Below are 12,979 nucleotides of genomic sequence, written 5' to 3' on the forward strand. Positions count from 1 at the left end.
CCAAATAAGATTCAAATAAAATTGTTAATATTTCATAAAATTTATAAATAATTACAAAAATGTCAATTTTTTACATGTTTGAACAAACAAGAAAATGATTATATATGATATTGTAAAGAACTTTTGCTTCACAATCTTTAATCAAGTTGTTTTATTTAATAAAATGAGGGATGACTTTTGAAACTAATTTTAGGTAGGTAAGCATACACAATCACCTTAATTTGAAACTACACAGAATTAAGTCAAAATTAAAGTGAATTTTCAAAATGAAAATAGCTTCAAATTAAATATAATTCAAAATCTAATTAGTTCAATCGATTTTACATGCATTTTTATATTGGACAATTTAAGCCTTTCACTAAAAACAAAAATCGAATAAAAAAATTCAGTTTATCCATACAAACAAAAACCAACCTAAATCAGTTTTACCCGATGTTTTAATATCCTTAAAATAAAAAAACATCCCTAAAAACAAAAAAGGAACATAAGTTCTCTTTTTTGGAAAAATCTTAGACCATTAATTAAAATAATATGTAATTAATTAATCTAATAATATTTAATTAATTAATCTAATAATAATATTTTTGAACATATTGAATAACTCCAACTAGGCGCAAAATTAGTAAAGTATATTGTTTAATTCCTTTCTACTTACTATTATCATTCTCTTTCTCTCTCTATTCTTAGTTATCCGATATGGGATAAATGGTTTAAACGTGTGAATATATATTTTACATTAATATATTTAAAAGAAGATTAAAAAAAATATAAAATTTCACACAAACTATTAGATCAATTAAATATTTATTATTCTTATTATTGTATAAGATTTTTTTTACATTTATTGCCATAATCCAATTTATTTCTAAGAGTATTATAAAAGAAAAATATCAGATATTTTTTTCTATAATAAAAAAAGAAAAATACTAGGTAACTATTTTTTAACTTAGATAATCGTTTAAAAAAAAAGAAAGTTAAGGAAAAAATTAATTAAATATTCTCATATACACCATTTTATTATGAAATTATATTATTTTTTCCATAGAAAGAACTAAAAAAAAATTAAATGCCAGAATATTTACATGTAATATAATTTAAAATTTTATATTTAAAAATTTATTCTATTTAAAATTTTATTGTTAAAAAATACATCCAATCAAATCATACAAACATAAAAAAAAGAATATTAATAAAAAATATTTTTTCTCTATTTTTAACTCCCTTCTAAATAAAATAATTTAAATTATAATCAAAATAAAATAAAATAAATAATAAATTTAAAAAATAGAATATAAAAATTTTCAAATGTCTCATTATCATATATATTTATTAAAAAATAAATTTAAAAAAGATAAAACTTAAAATTTTTGAATGCTTAATTATCTATATGTATTTATTTAAAAAGATCAATTTTATAAATTATATCAAATTAGTTATATATAGATATATAATTTCAAATAAATGTATTCAAGAGAAGATTAAAAAAAATCAAATTTCACATAAACTATTAGATGAATTAAATATTTACTAATCTTATTATTGTATAATTTTTTTTTCACTTTTATTAATCTGATTATTTCTAAAAGTATTATTAAAAAAATATCACATATTATTTTCTATAATAAGAAAAAACACTATTAGATAATCGTTTATAAGAAATAGAAAGTGAAGAAAAAAATTAATTAAATATGTTTCATATACACCACTTTATCATGAAATTATATTATTTTTTTCATAGAAAGAACTAAAAAAATTAAATATCAGAATATTTATATGCAATATAATTTCAAAAATTTATATTTAAAATTTTATTCTATTTAAAAATTTATTTTTAACAAATATATCTAATCAAATCATACAAACATAAAGAAACAAGAGTATTAATAAAAAATAAATTTTTTCTATTTTTATCTCCCTCCTAAATAAAATACTTTAAATTATAATTAAAATGAAATCAAATAAATAATAAATTTGAAAAATAAGATATAAAAATTTTCAAATGTCTCATTATCATATATGTTTATTAAAAAATAAATTTAAAAATAAATTATATTCAATCAATTAATAAGCTGTAATTTTTTAATTGGCCATCATTAAGGGTATTTAAGAATATTTTAAATTTTATTAAGGGTGATATAGGTAATCTCATTATTCCCCTCATTCCCACTTTTATATATAGTATAGATTTATATATGTTTTTAAAATAATTATTTTATCAACACCATTGTCTTTTATGCACCTACTTTCTAAAATTTATTTATAAATAAATCTAACTGAGATTAATTGAATTTCATATATATATATAGATATGACCTAAAGTTGGAGTCGTGAGAAGTAGAAGTCCTGTTACATTGAAATTGATGTTGGTTGTCAATCTATGTAATTGAATTATGTACATCTATTTTTTAATCTTTGAATTTTTTTTCTGTTTCCTATTTTAACATGATCACTTAAAAAGTAATTTTATTTTCATTATGATATATTAATTTACTAAATTTTTATGATTTAATTTAATTTAATTTAATTTTAAAAAAATAATATTTAACATATTAAAGAATTTGAATACCTAATCACTTATATTTTTAAAATGTTGACCTTATCATTTAAAAATTAATTTTATTATCTAAATATTAAAAATTGTATTTAGTAACTTCCTTTAAAAAACAATTACTATATTATTTGAAAAAATTATATATACACACATCTATATCTTAAATTTTGAATTTTTTCTTTCACTTATGCTATTTTATTATAGAATAGGTATTTCATTAAAATTAAACATTAAGAATAATTCATTATAGCTTTTACATCTATTCTTTATTTTTTATTATTATTTTTTAAAAAAATAATTAAGATGCATAATTTATTTGGATTATATATTATTCTATATTTTTTAAAAAAAAAGTGAGAAGAAATCAAGTTAAGGTAGAAATAAAAAACTTTGATTGAGCGGTTTTTATATATTTCTTAGTCAATAAATTATATTGATGTTTATTTTTCATTTTTATTTAAAAAAGCTTTATCTAATTTTTTTCTAAGTTCATAAATTAAGATATATATTTAAAATTTTATATAAATAATATATTAATTTCGTGCGAGATTCTGACTAATTATGTAATAGATAGCAGTCCTTTTCTTGGCTCTCATAAAAGTCCTTGGCTCCCACTTTTCATAAAAGTGAGAAGATCAACCGGACCACACTAGAACGGTAAATTATATTACCTCCTTTTCATAATACTTGTCACATTTGAGAAAATAGTTTGTTGTAAAATACTTGTCACATTTGTGATTTTATGGAGTAATAAATATTTTTTTCATGTTTACTCTTTGCATGTGACCGATAATTTAATAGTTTTCTTAAAAAATTAATATTAAATTAAAGATAATATGGTCAATTTAGTCAACAATTTATTATAACTTAAACAAATTTAATAATTTTTTTAAAGAATGTGAAATTCCAAATGTGATAAGTATTATGGTATTTTATTAATAAAAGTCAAAATACTTTTATCACATCAAATTGACTTAATTGCCCTTACTAATTTGAAGGGAGATATAAAAAGAAAAAAAAAAAAAAAAAAGAAGACAAAAACTAAATTTTAAGAGAAAGCAAACAGACCAGCAATCTAATTAGAATCAATCAAATACTAAAATCTACATATATCTTAAAACATGTATCAGTTCTTTCTCAATCGCTATATTTTTCTTGTTGCGTTTTACTTACAAGCGTAATGAATGCTAAGGCAAGTAAAACAAGACACACGTGTAAATGAATCTACGGCTGAAATGAAGATGTGGAAATTGATTCATAAGAGAAATCCGCATGGAATTTCACAGTGAAATGTCAATTCAGGTTTCAGGTTTCAGGTTTCCGATTGACATTACATTCTTATCCAGTGATTTGTGAGGGGGATTCCCCAAACAATAGCAACAGAAATAACTTTACTACTACTATTTTTATGGGCTTTTGATAAAAATAATGTTCTTCAAAAAACTATTTCTGAATCTACTGCCAAATTAAGATTATTTACCAATCTAATGTTTATCCTGCTATGAAGAGAGAGTGTTGCACTGAAGGAAACCAATTCCGTCCTATTGCATTGATCATGAAACAATATATACAAATTACAAGAGGAATGTTAGGCTACAAATCAGTTAACTGATTGCTAAAACTATGGTAACTAAATATATACTAACTAAAAATAGATATATACAATAACAACAGAATATATGCAAGATATATTCTAACACACCCTCTCAGTCGAAGCGGAAGGTTCTCGTATGCATAGACTGTCCCTGAAATCATTAAATAAAACGCGCGGAAGCCCTTTTGTAAAAATATCTGCAATTTGGTAACGGGACGGTACATGAAGCACACGAACTTCGCCACGAGCCACTTTCTCACGAACGAAGTGAATATCCATCTCAATGTGTTTGGTGCGTTGATACTGAACAGGATTGCCGGATAAGTATATCGCACTCACATTGTCACAATAAACTAGAGTAGCCTTTTGAATAGGACAATGCAACTCTAGAAGCAAATTTCTGATCCAGCACGAATCAGAAACAACATTAGCAACACCCCTGTGTTCCGCCTCAGCACTACTACGGGAGAGAGTGGGTTGCCGTTTGGAAGACCAAGAAATCAAATTATCTCCGAGGAATACACAATAACCAGAGGTAGAACGACGGGTGTCAGGACAACCACCCCAATCTGCATCTGTATATGAGATAATACAATTAATATGGGATTTGTACAAGTGGAGACCAAAAGAAAGAGTTCCCTGAAGATAGCGTATGATACGCTTAAGAGCACTCATATGCTCATTAGTTGGAGCATGCATATGAAGGCAGATCTGCTGCACGACATAGGAAATGTTTGGCCGAGTGAATGTAAGATATTGAAGAGCACCGACAAGACTATGATACGTAGTCGGATCATCATAAGGAGTATTTGCGGTAGCACTGAGTTTGGACTTAGTGTCAACAGGAGTAGGACATGAACTGCAGTTAGACATTCCGGCACGTTCTATAATTTTTGCAGCATATTGTGTCTGAGATAGGAAAAGACCATAGGCATGACGAGTGACGGCAATACCCAAAAAGAAACTCAGAGGACTAATATCCTTCATAGCAAATTCAGAAGCTAAGAGAGTCATAATATACTTACGAAAATGATCAGAAGAAGCTGTAAGTATAATATCATCCACATATAACATAATATAAGCAATATCAGAACCGTTCTTGTAGATAAACAAAGAGTGATCTGACTTACTGTGAGAGAACCCAATGGTAGCAACAAAATCAGCAAATCTTTGGTACCAAGCACGAGGAGCCTGTTTTAACCCGTATAAAGATTTCTTCAAAAGGCAAACATGATCTGGATTATTTTTGTCACGAAAACCCATGGGTTGATGCATATAAACTGTTTCATTGAGATGACCATGTAAGAAAGCATTCTTGACATCCATTTGATGAATGGGCTAAGATTTAGAGAGAGCAATGCTGAGAACCGCTCTAATGGTGGCAGGTTTAACCACGGGGCTAAACGTCTCATCACAATCAATATCCTGCTGCTGAGTATTCCCATCACCTACAAGATGAGCTTTATAGCGCTCAAAAGAACCATTAGATTTATGTTTGTGATGAAAAATCCACATAGACCGAATGACATTCACATTAGGAGGTCTAGGCACTAATTCCCAAGTCTTATTATCAATTAAAGCATTAAATTCATCCAACATTGCACTTTTCCAATTATGGTCACTAAGGGCACTAATAGGATTTTTTGGAATAGGAGATATATCCGTAGTGGTGGAAGTGTGGTAATTGGAAGAGTATTTAGGGTTGGGTTTAAAAATGCCATGCGAAGCACGAGTGGTCATGCGTATTGAAGCTGGATTAGTAGGCCTTGGAGTGGTGTGAGGAATGGACAAAGGTGTGGAGTGCATAGACGGGGTTGGGCCAAGGGGAAGAGAGGATGGGCCAGAGGAGTGGACCGGACAACTTGAGGTAGAGCCGTCCAAGTGAGAAGAAGGAGCAGTGGACTGCAGTTGCATTGGGCCCAAAGGAGTGGCAGACCGTGTGTGGGCAGCAGGAGAAGCTGCTGAATTTGGGCCCGTGTGAGATTGTGGCCCAGAGTGAGAAAGAGAGGACGAGTTGGGCTGTGGGTTTGGGTCAGGCTGCAGATTTTGTGGTGTGGTATTTTGAGTGATATAATGTAATACTTGAGGATTAATATTATCACTCAAAAAATCATAATTTGAAGGTTGTGGGTTGTGTAGTTTGGAAAAGGGAAATTCGGTTTTAACAAAACGAACATGACGACAAATTATGATTTTACCACTAGACATGTCATAACATTTGGAGCCACGATGATTAGGAGCTAGACTTAAATAAGCACAAGGAGTCGACCTTTCTTGTAATTTATGAATAGTAGAAGAGGGAAATAATGGGAAACATAAGCAACCAAAAACACGCAAACCCGAATAATCAGGATCACTTTGATAAAGGATTTGAGCGGGTGATTGATAATTCAAGACATTGGAAGGAAGGATATTGAGGAGATATGTAGCCATGGAGAGAGCATGATGCCAAAAGGATGGTGGCATAGATGCATGAGAGAGAAGAGTCCGGATGATATTATTTATGGATTTTATGTGTCTTTCGGCCTTCCCATTTTGAGGAGAAGTATGAGGACATGCGAGACGGAAAAGCATGCCATGTTGCTCAAAAAAATCCTGAAAAGTTCCATTTATGTATTTCGTTCCATTATCACACTGAAAGGTTTTAATATTACGTTCAAATTGAGTCTTGACTAAAGCATGAAAAGATAAGAAGAGTTGTTTGACTTGAGATTTCTTAGGAACAGGAAATGTCCACAAAAATTTGCTATAGTCATCAAGAAACAGAACATAATAGCAATGGCCAAAAGTACTAACAATAGGAGAAGTCCAAAGATCACTATGAATAATATCAAATGGTAGAAAAGTAAATGACACCGAATCATAAAAAGGTAGTTTAGAATGCTTCCCAAGAGGACAAGAAGAACAAAAAGTTTTACAAGCCTTATTACAATCAATAAACTTTTGACTACGAAGAGACTTAAGGATAGCATCGCCCGGATGACCTAAACGGTTGTGCCAGATATCCGAAGGTAAAGCAGTAAAAGCGGACTGATTGTTGAAAGAAATGGCTTGAGAGTTAGAGAAAAGTGGATATAAGTCCCCAGTACTATCACATCTCAATAGTCTGGTCCCCGTTTGTAAGTCATTAACAGAGAAACCAAAAGGGTCGAAAGAGATAGAAACCATATTATCAGTAGTAAATTTACGAACAGAGACCAGATTTTTAATGAGCTGGGGAGCATGTAACACATTGTTTAGGGTAAATGGTGGATAAGGGGGAGGCAATGTAGTGCGATCGTTACCAACAATTGGAATTAAATGGACACTACCAACAACAATGTTATGATGCTTATTGCTTGAATTGAAATAAGAAGAGAGAATACCTGCATCCGTCGTCATGTGAGATGTAACACCGGTATCCATGTAGTAGTTCCCATTGGGTTGAGAGAATGAAAGGGCATGCATAGCGGCCTTAATGTCGGTGGGCGCGTAGCTAGGAGCAGGAGGAGCAACAACATTGAAAGCTTGAGGTCGGGGCCCAAGTAAGCCTGACCCAGGAGAGGTAGGACGTTGGGTCGCTGGATTGGGCCTTGGCTGCTAGGAGTAAGTGGGAAAAGGGCAAGGCAAAATAGTCCACCCACCCCAACCAGGCTGCCACATCTATTGCCAATGTGGCGGAGGGGCCTGCTGACGTGGCTGCCACTGTTGCTGATGATGTGTCGGCTGACTAGCACCGACCATTAGAATTTTGTTGGGCCTTTTTCTTCCCATTGTTTTTCGAATTCCCCCTCTCTGCCATTTTCAACCTCGAACAACAACTCTCAAAGGAGGGCAAAGGCTCTTGATTTTGTATAAAGTCCACCGTACCACCATACGCCTCCGGTAAGGATCCGGTGAGACGTAAAACCAGACGACCATTTGTTATCGGAGCATCAACATCAGCCAACCTGTTCGCCAGAGATTGTAGGTGATTATAATAATTATCAATCGAGTTGAAATCCTCAAAAACAGCGTTTGTAAAGTCCTCCTTGAGATGGGTAGCCCGAGAGGCTTTGTTGTCCTAAAAAAGAGCTTCAAGACGATTCCACGCCCCCTCTATTGTGTCATTGCGTTTGAAGATAGCGTGAAGAAGGTCATTAGAAATGGTGCTGTAAATCCATTGTAAGACAACGGCATCCAAACGCCTCCAAAGAGTCGGATCAGCCGACTTAGCTGCCTCATAGGCAGTCTTAGCTTTCTCCTCCATTGGTGGAACCAAATTATCGTAAAGATCATGCACCCTAGCAAGATTGGTAAACAAGGTAGCCCAAGAATGATACAAACCGTGCTCATTGTCTAATGTTACGGGAACAAGAGATTTAACATTAGTAATGGTGAGGGCGGAATGAAACTTGGGTGAGTCTGCCATATAGAAGAGTTTGAAAAAGAGAGAAGGAGAATGGAGAAGAAGAGAGGTGTGGCTAGGGTTAGGAGAAAAGGATCGTAAGAGGCACTGATACCATGAAGAAAACCAATTCCGTCCTATTGCATTGATTATGAAACAGTATATACAAGTTACAAGAGGAATGTTAGGCTACAAATTAGCTAACTGATTGCTAAAACTATGGTAACTAAATATATACTAACTAAAAATAGATATATACAATAACAACAGAATATATGCAAGATATATTCTAACATGCACTAAAACCACCAACTCAATTGACGGTGTTTCTTAAACCTTAGCCGTTCAATGACTCTGGTTCTCTCTTTTTTGTAATTTTCTAGATTTTGTTTCTACACTACCGTTGACCATCTTCCTTGGTGGACTGTAGTTTCTTTCCATCTCTCACTATCATTTTTGTTTATTTTATTTATTCTCCGTTTGTTTTCGTAAAATAATTTGTTGAAAAATATTTTGATATAAATATTTAAAGTCTTTATCTAATAAGATCGTAAAAAATACTAATAATAATAGAAATTTTATAATTTAAAAATTTGATTGTTAAATATGAAAAGAATGGAAAAAAATGTAAATTATGAAAGTCATCGGTGGCCGGTGATGGGTGGTGGTGGCTGCTGGTACCCTTTGGTGGTGGTCAGTGGTGGTAGCCAGTGGTGGTCGGTGATAAATGGTGACTGGTGGTAGTGACTTTGATGATTAATAAATTAAAAAATATAGATTTATAAGGTTTACCAATGTCTGAAAAATGTTTTACACTCTCAAAAATGGAAAGTTATTTTCCTTAAAAAATGCTTAATTTTCTTTTGACCAGGAAAATATTTTCCTTTGACTTATCTTCCTGAACACCCTAAATAGCGAAAAGTTATGAAAAATATTTTTTTACAAGTTATTTTACAGAAATAAATGGAGCCTTAGTTTTTCTTCTAATAATTTTCAAACCTATGATCATTTGGAACAAAATTTTGATTTAGTCTCTCAGATCTATAATAGTTGATAGATCTTGAGTGTTTTTGATACCTCCTATTAGGATTATTAATTCTCTCCTTTCATGGAGCTGTTCCTTATTATTGAGGCGTTTTTATGTATATCTTTTATTTATCTGGCAATTCGAAATACAAGATGGATTTTTGATTCTTATGGTTGGAGATTTCAGATCTTCAAGTTCGGGTAAGTTTCTTTTACCAATAGAGTCTAGTAATACGGTGTGTTTCTCCATTCAAGTTTGTTATATTAAACTCTTCTGTGGATGTTAATTATAACAAGTTTTCCAAAAAATAATGATCGGGACAATATCGTAAAAAGTTTCTTTTGTCGTACTATTTGAAAATTGATCAGTTTTTACCCGAAAAATTAACCTCTTTTGCTAAGATCAAGAATATATCTAACAGAAGATTTCAATTTTCTATACTTGTATTTATTATTCCTATAGGAATTTTACGATGTACTCAATTTATATTCATTATTAATGAATTATTGACAGTGTCAGTGCAATATAAAAAGAAAGCAATCAGTAAAAAATAATTATATGAATAAATAATAATTTTTATTTTGTACCGAGACCACCAATTCAACTAGTGGTTTCAATACAAAATAAAAATTTTAAATTGTTAAATGGACTTTTCACTAAAACACACAATTCATTTGGTAGTTTTTGTACAAATATAGGATGTAACTACTAATCAGCAAAAATACGCGAAAAAATAATGTTTTGTTAAGAGTCCACCAGGTTAACTAATGGTTTCAATAAAAAAATATTCATTTAAGTATTTTTTTCACCAAAACACATTTGATTCATAAATATTTCAAGTTAAGTAATCAAAACATAAATTTCCTTACATGATACCTGCTTTTAATCGAACATTCATTACACTCTGATGATGGCAACCCAATAAATCCATACTTCTTTCATCGAAATGGGCAAGGGAATGCCATTTCAATATATAGTACTTGCTTTTAATATTTCTGTAGTGTCTTTTGGCACACGTGATGGATTTCTATAGCATGCTAGATACTCATTTAATGATTTCTTTGAGATGATGATAGCATCTGATCAACAAAATCACCTGGTATTTTTCAGCCCACAAAACTATCATGACCCAAAACCGTGGGTCTGACTGACACTAAGGCCCAAGTAAGTTTCAGGTTCCCGAGGCCCATATTAAGCCTAACTCACATGAATCTAGTCCTTTAAACCAGTTTTAGCAACAATAAGCCATAATGTGACATTATTAATTTATACTATCAATTTATATCTCTAGCTCAGCTCCCACATTTCAAATAATTTCGTACTTTTAGAGAGTCAATTGAAAAAAAATCCACAGATTTATTGAACAACACACTAATAACTTTACATGATACATTGTACGAAGAGGACTTAAGGGCTAGGGTTTGCCTCCCTCTTCAAGAAGATTTATGTGATTATCTTAATCACCTAAGTATTACTGTCTCCCAACTCGCCCCTAATATCATTAAAATAGTCTTATGTCTTAGTGCTTTGGCACACCAGATCAATTTAGAGTTCTCCGCTATGCAATAAATGCCTTGTATGCATTAACCAACCGGGAGAAAGAAGACCATCCCCATTTGTCTGCTCGAGACTATTGTGCTATTTTTGATGGGATGCCAGGTTTCTTGAAAGGGAGATGGAAAGAAAAGTTCTTTGTAGTAAAAAACCTGAAAGGTTTTGGCATGGGAATTTGCTAGTTTACAGATGCTCCTACCTTTCATGAGGATAGGCTCCTAACTGACAAGAAGAAAGTAAGCATTGATGGTTTTGGCTAAGTATGCTCATAAGCCTATCCATCTCGAGGGCTTATCAACTTTAAAATATCTTGTGATTTGTTCACGCAAAAGCTCATACATGTGAAGGGCAAATAAAGGTATTGTCTTGTTATTTCTTATACTCGCCTATTTTTGAACTGATTGCACAACGTTTTTCATCCTTTGCAAATATGGTGGACACGGATTATTTGAAGAAAGTGGATGAACAAAGGAAGAAGAGAGAAGCCAAAGCTACTACCAAATCAAAATGGAAAACAGTTAGAGGAGACAAGCGCCTAACACTTAGGAATAAGGAGGAAGAAGAGAATGTAGAAATAAATAGTTTGTCCTTATCTTTTGCTTTCATTGACTGCTGTGTCCTCCTGTAAATTTTTTGTATTTTTTTCATCAATAAATTTGTCCAAATTAACTAATTTGTTTATATAAAAAGTATTAAATATTAACGGAAGAATATAACAGTGCAACGGACGCAAAAAAAATAAAGGTAAAATTATATATTTCTAAAAATATAAGGGTAAAATTATACATTTTTACAAAATATGAAGATGAAATAGTAATATTTCCCTACTAATTTGTCTAAATGTCAAATAGATGCCGAACTAGCAGCGTTAGGGTTCAAATTACCAATACACCACATCAACTAATTATTTATATTTAAAAAATTTCTAAAAATAAAGAGATATATTATAATGGTAAACTTAACTACTATGATTAATAACTCTAATTATAATGATAAAAATATATAATAAATGGGTGGATCTAAATTTGAAAAAAAAAATCTTATGATATTACCATCACCGCCTTCCATTTTCCCACTTCTTTTCTTTTAACTCTTGCACTCTTTCCTTCAAAAAAATCTTTAATATAGAAAAACTGTAATTTAAGTAATCTTCTCATAAAAATCAAAATATTTATTTAAACCGAAAAAATCACATTCGAAGAAATCAGCTGAAATCCATTTCATAAATCCAAAATCAAAATAAAATCTTTAATAATAGGTTGTGATAGAAAGATGTCCATCAATTATAGAAAACAATCGTTTATTTGTGATTCAATCTATTGTTGAATGGTTGAGCTTTAAAACCCTGAGCCAAACACTATTTTTATATCTTAGTGGAAGGCATTGACCTCCTCGGACAAGATCCAACATATAAAAGATGAAAGGGCTTTAGTTTTGGTTATGGTTGCTTTTTAAAGAAAGCGCCATGGAGGAAGAGTGATTGTGTAAAGCGAGAGAGATTTGAATTTGGAAAAGTAATTAGAGCTTTGATTTTCCGATAATCATATGCTGCATTTTATTCATTAACCAACCGGGAGAAAGAAGACCATCCCCATTTGTCTGCTCGAGACTATTGTGCTATTTTTGATGGGATGCCAGGTTTCCTGAAAGGGAGATGGAAAGAAAAGTTTTTTGTAGTAAAAAGCCCGAAGGGGTTTGGCGTGGGAATTTGCTAGTTTACAGATGCTTCTACCTTTCATGAGGATAGGCTACTAACTGACAAGAAGAAAGTAAGCGTTGATACTTTTGGCTAAGTATGCTCATAAGCCTATCCATCCCGAGGGCTTATTAACTTTAAAATATCTTGCGATTTGTTCAGGCAAAAGCTCATACATAAGAAGGGCAAAT

This window comes from Jatropha curcas, chromosome 5, assembly GCF_041381405.1.
Source record: "Jatropha curcas cultivar XTBG-Jc1 chromosome 5, XTBG_Jcur_1.0, whole genome shotgun sequence".
In the NCBI taxonomy this organism is placed as follows: domain Eukaryota; kingdom Viridiplantae; phylum Streptophyta; class Magnoliopsida; order Malpighiales; family Euphorbiaceae; genus Jatropha; species Jatropha curcas.